Below are 7,044 nucleotides of genomic sequence, written 5' to 3'. Positions count from 1 at the left end.
CTGACCTGTTGATTTTAACTCTCTCTTTTTTGACATCTCAAAGTCTTACCTTCTTTTGATGACTGCCTTATATACAATATTTTCTATATTTACCCTAATAGGTATTGACTTGAAAATTTCTCTCTCTCTCTCTCTCTCTCTCTCTCTCTCTCTCTCTCTCTCTCTCTCTCTGATGTGTATGAGTGTTTCACCTACATGTGTGGATGTTGTCCACATGTGTGCCTAGTACCGACAGAGTTCAGAAGAGGTTGTTGGATTCCCTGGGGCTGTAGTTATGGGTAATTAGAAGCCATCACATGGGTGCTGGGAAACAAGCTCGGGTCCTCTGCATGAGCAGCTTGTGTTCTGAACCAGAGAGCCATCCCTCCAGCCCTGACACTGACTTGTACATTTCTTAAGGACCCTATTACACTCTTCCCCAGTGACCGCAACAAATTTGTCTGTTTCTTGCATTAGGTTGAACTCTTCTGAATAAAAAATTGTGGGTGTTTTTATCTCTTGGTAACTTCTAACACTGCAAGTTAGCCGCAAATCTCAAACAGAGTAGAACAAATATCATTTGAAAGCTATGTGGGCAAAATGATGATGGTGATGATGATGGTGACGATGATGTATGCTTTGGTCTCTTTCTTTTGTTGTTTCTTCCTTTGCAGTACCAAGAATGAGACCGACCTTATGGATAACAGACAAGCATTCTACTGCTCAGCCACATCCCAGGTACTTCAGGCATCTCTCTGAAGTGATGTCTTCCCTTCTACCCTAATACCAGGAAATTGTAAAGCCAAAGTAATCTATCTCCACTCTGTTTGGTTGGTTTAGTAACAATCAACAACAACAACAACAACAACAAAATCTCTCCATCCTCACTCCACACCTGCACCTCTGAATTAAATCCCCACTTGATCCTTGTGGTTCTTTCCTATTTAGCCTAGAATCTACAGCTGTCTGATGACCCTGCACGTCTTCTTTTCTACGTCAAATGCTGGACAGCACGGAGAGGATCAGCATGTTTGTTAGCTACACAGTGAAATGCACCAGGCTAGCACCAAACTTGATGACTGCTTGATCTTACAGCTATGCAACCGGGAGGCTGCTCTCCTGGGTCTTTCTCAGGTGCAGGAAGCAAAACTTCCCGAGTCGGTTGTGGAATTCTCCAGAGCTTCATCAAGACAAATTTACCTTGATATTAGATGAAGCTACAACACACCTTTGGCGTCCAAGGGCTACTCCCTGCCCCCTCCCCAGATGGTAGAAAGAGAAAAGCGAGAGCAGTTCTTTTTAAAAAAATCGATTAATTAATTTTACTTACTTATTTATTTTCATTTTATATCCCAACCATAGTTCTCCCACTCCTCCTCCTGCCTCCCCACCTCCCTCCAACCCATCCCCCATTCTTTACTCCCAAAGGGTAAATGCTGCCATGGGGAGTCAACAAAGCCTGGCTCATTAAGTTAAGGCAGGACCAATCCCTCTCCCTCCTGCATTAAGGCTGAGCATGGCATCCCACACTACGGAAGGGGCTCCAACAAGCCAGCTCATGCACCAGGGATCTGTCTTTGGCCTCTCAGATAGACCAAGCTGCACAACTATCTCCCATATGCAAAGGGCCCAGGTGAGTCCTTTGGTGGCTCCACAGCTGTCGGTCATAAGTTCCCCTGAGCTGGGTTAAGCTGTATTTGTAGATTTCTCCTCGTTGAGCTTGACCTTCCTTGCTGATATATTCCCTCCTCCCTCTTTTTGACTGAGTTCCTGGAGCTCATCCTGGTGCTCGGTTGTGGATCTCTGCAACTGGAAAAAGGTTCTATGATGACAGTTGGAGTATTCACCAATGTGATTACAGGGGAAGGCCAGTTCAGGCACTCTCTCCACTATTGCTAGGAGTCTTAACTGGCATCATCCTTGTGGATTCCTGAAAATTCCCCTAGCGCTAGGTTTCTCCCTATCCTCACAATGGCTCTCTCTATCAAGATATCTCTTTCATTGCTCTCCCATTCTGTTCCTCCCCTAACCATCCTGTTTCCTCATATTCTCACCCCTCCATCGCTTCTCCTTTACAGTGCCCCTTACCCCCAGTTTACCCGGGAGATTCTTTCCAATTCCCCTTCCTAGGGTAATTCATGCATCCCTCTTAGGGTACTTTTTGTTACCTAGCTTCTCTGGAGCTGTGAATTGTAGCCTGGCTATCCTTTGTTTTACATCTAAAGTATTCAGTTACACTGAATCTGATAAAATACAAAGTGGGAAGTAGCCTTGAATGCATTGGCACAGGAGACCACTTGCTAACTATAATGCCAATAGCACAGACACTGAGAGCAAGAATCAATAAATGGGACTTCCTGAAACTGAGAAACGTCTGTAAGGCAAAGGATACAGTCAATAAGACAAAACAAGATCCTACAAAATGGGAGAAGATCTTTACCAACACCACACCTGAAAGAGGGCTGATTTCCAAAATATATAAAGAACTCAAGAAGCTAGATGCCACAATACAAAATAATCCAATTTAAAAAAGAGATACAAAGTTAAACAGAGAATTCTCAACAGAAGAATCTTAAATGGCCAAAAGACATTTAAGGAATTGCTCAACATCCTTAATCATCAGGGAAATGCAAATCAAAATGACTCTGAGATACCACCTCACTCCTGTCAGAATGGCTAAGATAAAAAATTCAGAGGACAGGTTTATGTCGGAGATGTGGAGTCAGGGTAACGTTTCTCCACTGCTTGTGGGAGTGTAAACTTGTACAGCAACTTTGGAAATTATTATGGCAGTTTCTTGGAAAATTGGGAATCAACCTTTCTCAAGACCCAGCAACACCACTCTTGGGCATATATCAAAGGATACACAATCACACCACAAAGACACTTGCTCATCAATGTTCATAGGAGCATTTTTCATAACAGCCAGAACTTGGAAACAACCTAGATGTCCCTCAAGCAAAGAATGGATAAATAATATGTGGTGCATTTACACAATGGAGTATTACTACTCAGCTGTAAAAAGCAGTAACATCATGAAAATTGGTGGCAAAGGGATGGTACTAGAAAGAAACATCCGGAGTGAGGTAACTCAGACTCAGAAAGATAAACATGGTGTGTACTCACTTATAAGTGTGTGAAAGACAAAACATGGTGTGTACTCACTCATAAGTTGATGATAGACGTAATGCAAAAGAGAGCCAGAGCAGTTCTTAAGAGATTGCAGGAGTCAGAGGAACAGAGAGTTGAGTGTGAGACTTTGTCTCCTCTGAACATCAGAAGCTATATCTATAAGTGCTTGTCAACATAACTACCTACACATGAACTGAGCATGTTATTACCGATAGGCATGTTAATGCAGACGGGGGAAGGTTCATAAGTCCTCAACCCTACCCAAAAGAACTACAGGCAGCTAAGAAATGATGAGAGCCAAGAAATTGCCTTCCTCAGGAAAGAGCACAGGAATGGGTTATCCAATACCAAATGATCAGCCCTGGAAACACACAGGCAAGTAACATTATATAAATGGAGCAAATCGTGTTTGTGTACATGCGTGTGCACACGCATGCACTAAAAAACAATAGATAAAAAAGGCTATGTATTTGAAACAGGGAATGTTTGAGGGGGAATATATGAGGGGCATTGAGGAAAGAAAGGGAATGGAAAATGATGTAATTCTATTAAAAATCTACTGCCTTCCTTTCCAGACACAACAGGCAGACAAAAGGACCTGGGTCCTCAGGGGATGAGGGAAATGAGGAGTTGTGAAATAATGGAGGATTCCTCTACAACTAGCAAGAGTACCAAGACACATTGCTTCTTAGCCTCACAACAGAGAAGCCCCTAGGGACCCAAATGTACCCCACTTCTCTACCATTTTGACTTTGAAACTCGATAACTTCCTTGATTTTCTCCATAATTCTGTGTTTCTATAACTTGGCTATTGGCATCAGAATAAGTGCACATTTGGCCTCTGTTTCTCATTTTGTTTATAATCTATCTAGTGATATTTTGCTGAAGCGTAATTGCTAGCATACTTTTGTCCATAGCCTGTCTCCACAATTGCATTCCAAGGACGTGTGTTGACTGACTATTACAAACAGCATTCTGGTAGGTGACAAAGTGAAGGGTTGCTCTGTGTGATACCGATGACAAGGTTCTGTCATCCAAGAGTTGCAGACAATAGGAAAGCGAGGTGAACAGAGTTTAGGAATCCAGGTAAGCGGCACTCTGTTCTTCAGGACCACTGGCAGCCCTGACAGCAGCAGAGAGATCACACAGAAATGTTTAAAGCTGCTGACAGCAAGCGGCGTCTAAAAATAACTGGCAAAGCCTCAGTGTTAAATGTTGAGTTCAGACTACAAGATAGGGACGTTGCTTCACAACTGCACAAATGTCCTTTGCATCCAGTTTGTCAAAGAAAACCTCCAGTTAATTTGTTAGCATTTTAATGTTCCCCAGAACACAGTTTGGAGAACGGGGTGCATACCCTGTATGTAATGCTGTGCCTTCTACCCCCATGGGATTTCTAGACCTTTATACCATGACACCTGGCATCGATCCAACCACCTCTCCTCCATCTTGAATTCAGCCACTTTCCTTTTATTTTTGCTCATGTCCAATCAGCACACCACCAGGCCTTCTGTTTTTATGAAGTACCCATGTTCTCACTGCCCAGACGGTCTTCCCTGTCTCTGTCCTCCCTGTTCCCATCACATGTTCTGTCGTTTGGGGGTCCACGCTAAGAGTCTCCTGTCGGTTCTCTTCTGCATTTGCTGGCATCGTTAGCAGGTGCTCTGTAAGGTTTTTGTTTCTTCCCCTCCTTAGTGCTCTGAGTGGAAAGATCTGTTCTGTGAGTGTATCAGGTGATTCTAGGTTCGTGGGTGTTGCCAGTCAAGATTAATTATCACATATGGCCTCACATACAAATTATAAGATAATATTGATGTAAGGAAAAAATTTAAATTTTAAGGCAAAAGCTAGAATCCAAAAATTTAGTGTGAGCCAGGCAGTCTTGACTGTGAGTAAGCAAATTCAGGGTTTTAGCTCATGGTTTTGTAACAAGGGTACAACAGAATGTAACAAAACACCAAATAATATGGACTGTATGACTTATTTCTGTACAGTTTAATGTACGTGAAACTAATTTAAACTATTAGATCTCAGCATATCAGTTATTATTGAAGAAAAGGCAATTACTAAGAAACGTCTAGGGAGTGTTTCAGGATGAGAAATTTTCTTCTCTAATGTTATGATTTTTAAAAATTTTAATGACTACAATAGTATACTTTACAAAAGTTCTTTGAGTTTTAAACCTTCGATTTGTCTATACATATATATATACATATATGTGCTACACATTACAAATTTGTAGATCATGACACTGCTCTTTATATACACCTGTATCGGTTAGCAAATATAAAATGTGTGCATTATAGAAACATGTTTCTTAGCGCTTTGCCAATAAAAGATTAAAAGAGGACAAAAAATAAGCTAAGGTGGAAAGAGGTATTGACCCTTTCCACCCCCGTAGAGGTTAGCATATAGCAAGCACTCAACAGGTACTTATTGATTAGATAAATCGAATTAATCAGAACATCAGTGCCAAGTGCATGAGAAAGCCAAGGTTTAAAGAAGATGAGCTATAGGGTCAACAATACATTGAAGTCATTTTGCTGTTTCTCACTTGTCTGTACAGCATCCAAACTGATTTCTGCTTTAATAAACAATCTTGCTAATCTACTCATTTATGCTGATGCCTCTTTGGGTCTTGTGAGGTCAAACCCTCAGAGTTCCTTGTATTTATCATGGGCTTTGGGGTCATACTTGCTACATACTCGTTCCCCACTAAATAAGCTAGTGAAAACAAGATCACAGTTAGAGCCTGTCAACAACATCTACTGAGGCCTGTTGGGAATTAATCATATGTCATGCTGACAACGTCCAGTGAATGCCCATAGAAAAACACACTCTTATTCCAATGAGGATGGTTAGGAACTGGGCACATGAAGGAAAGAAAGGGGCTTTTTAAGTGGCAAGAACTTCAAGAGAACACTTAGGAGAGTGGAAATACTGAGCTGTTTTCTGCTACTTCATTCTTTTCTAGATCCTGGTTTTGTTTTGTTTTGTTTTTTTTTTTGTCTCAGTTTACCCTTCTCTCCACTTCCACCTGAATATGCCTGGTACCTTGATTGAAATTACCTTTGGATTTGTAGTCAGCTGTTGTAAGCAGTTAAAGGCATTATGCTGCATCCGAATAGAGCTCACAACAGAATCAAGTGACCATCATGGCCCAGGTACTACAGCTGACATCGAGAGGATGGGAAGGCGAGGTATCTCGTCCTTGAGTGCTGGCAGTGCCTTGTGTCTAGAGCACTCAGGAGTGAGAATGATGCCTGCGGCACGGATGGCGCATTCCTCTCACTATTTCCTATATCTTACTCGTGTTAAAATTCAGATACTCTTTGTGGTTGATTCCCTTACTGTCTGTAGTCTACGTATTAGCAAACCAAGGCCGGAAATGCACAGAGACCTGCCTTAGGTCACATGTTCAATGAGTCATAGGTTCACTGCTATCCGATGCAAGTTCATATATTAAACTGCCCTGTGGTTTCCTCTTCCCCATCCTCAGCTCAGAACAGTCCAAGTGCTCAAGATAAGATGGCTTGTATGTAGCTCTCTGAACTACTTTTGGCATTTAGAATGGCCCAGAAAAAGACCTTGTCAGTGAAAGAGTGACAGGAAAGAGGGGTATGATTATTGATATATATGTTGCTCACACTTGCTGAGCATGGCCAACAAGTTCAGGAGAATTCTGGAAGTCTCTTCCAGAAGAGCTTCAAATCAGTTCTCTGGACACCACCTGCAAGAAAGATTGGGAACCCTGTCACCTTTGAAATATAACAGAACAAAACCTGGACATTGTCCTTGTTCTTGTCCCCTGGGTTAAAGGAATTCTGACCATCCTCAGAGCTGGAAAGTCTAGGGAAGATACCAGATTGATAAGGTCTAAGGCAAAATGCCACTGAGAACACAGTGCAGAAATCGAGCTCATACCCTGGAATG

The sequence above is a fragment of the Microtus ochrogaster genome, chromosome 19, assembly GCF_000317375.1.
Source record: "Microtus ochrogaster isolate Prairie Vole_2 chromosome 19, MicOch1.0, whole genome shotgun sequence".
In the NCBI taxonomy this organism is placed as follows: Eukaryota; Metazoa; Chordata; class Mammalia; order Rodentia; family Cricetidae; genus Microtus; species Microtus ochrogaster.
Note: the sequence above shows the minus strand (reverse complement) of the source record.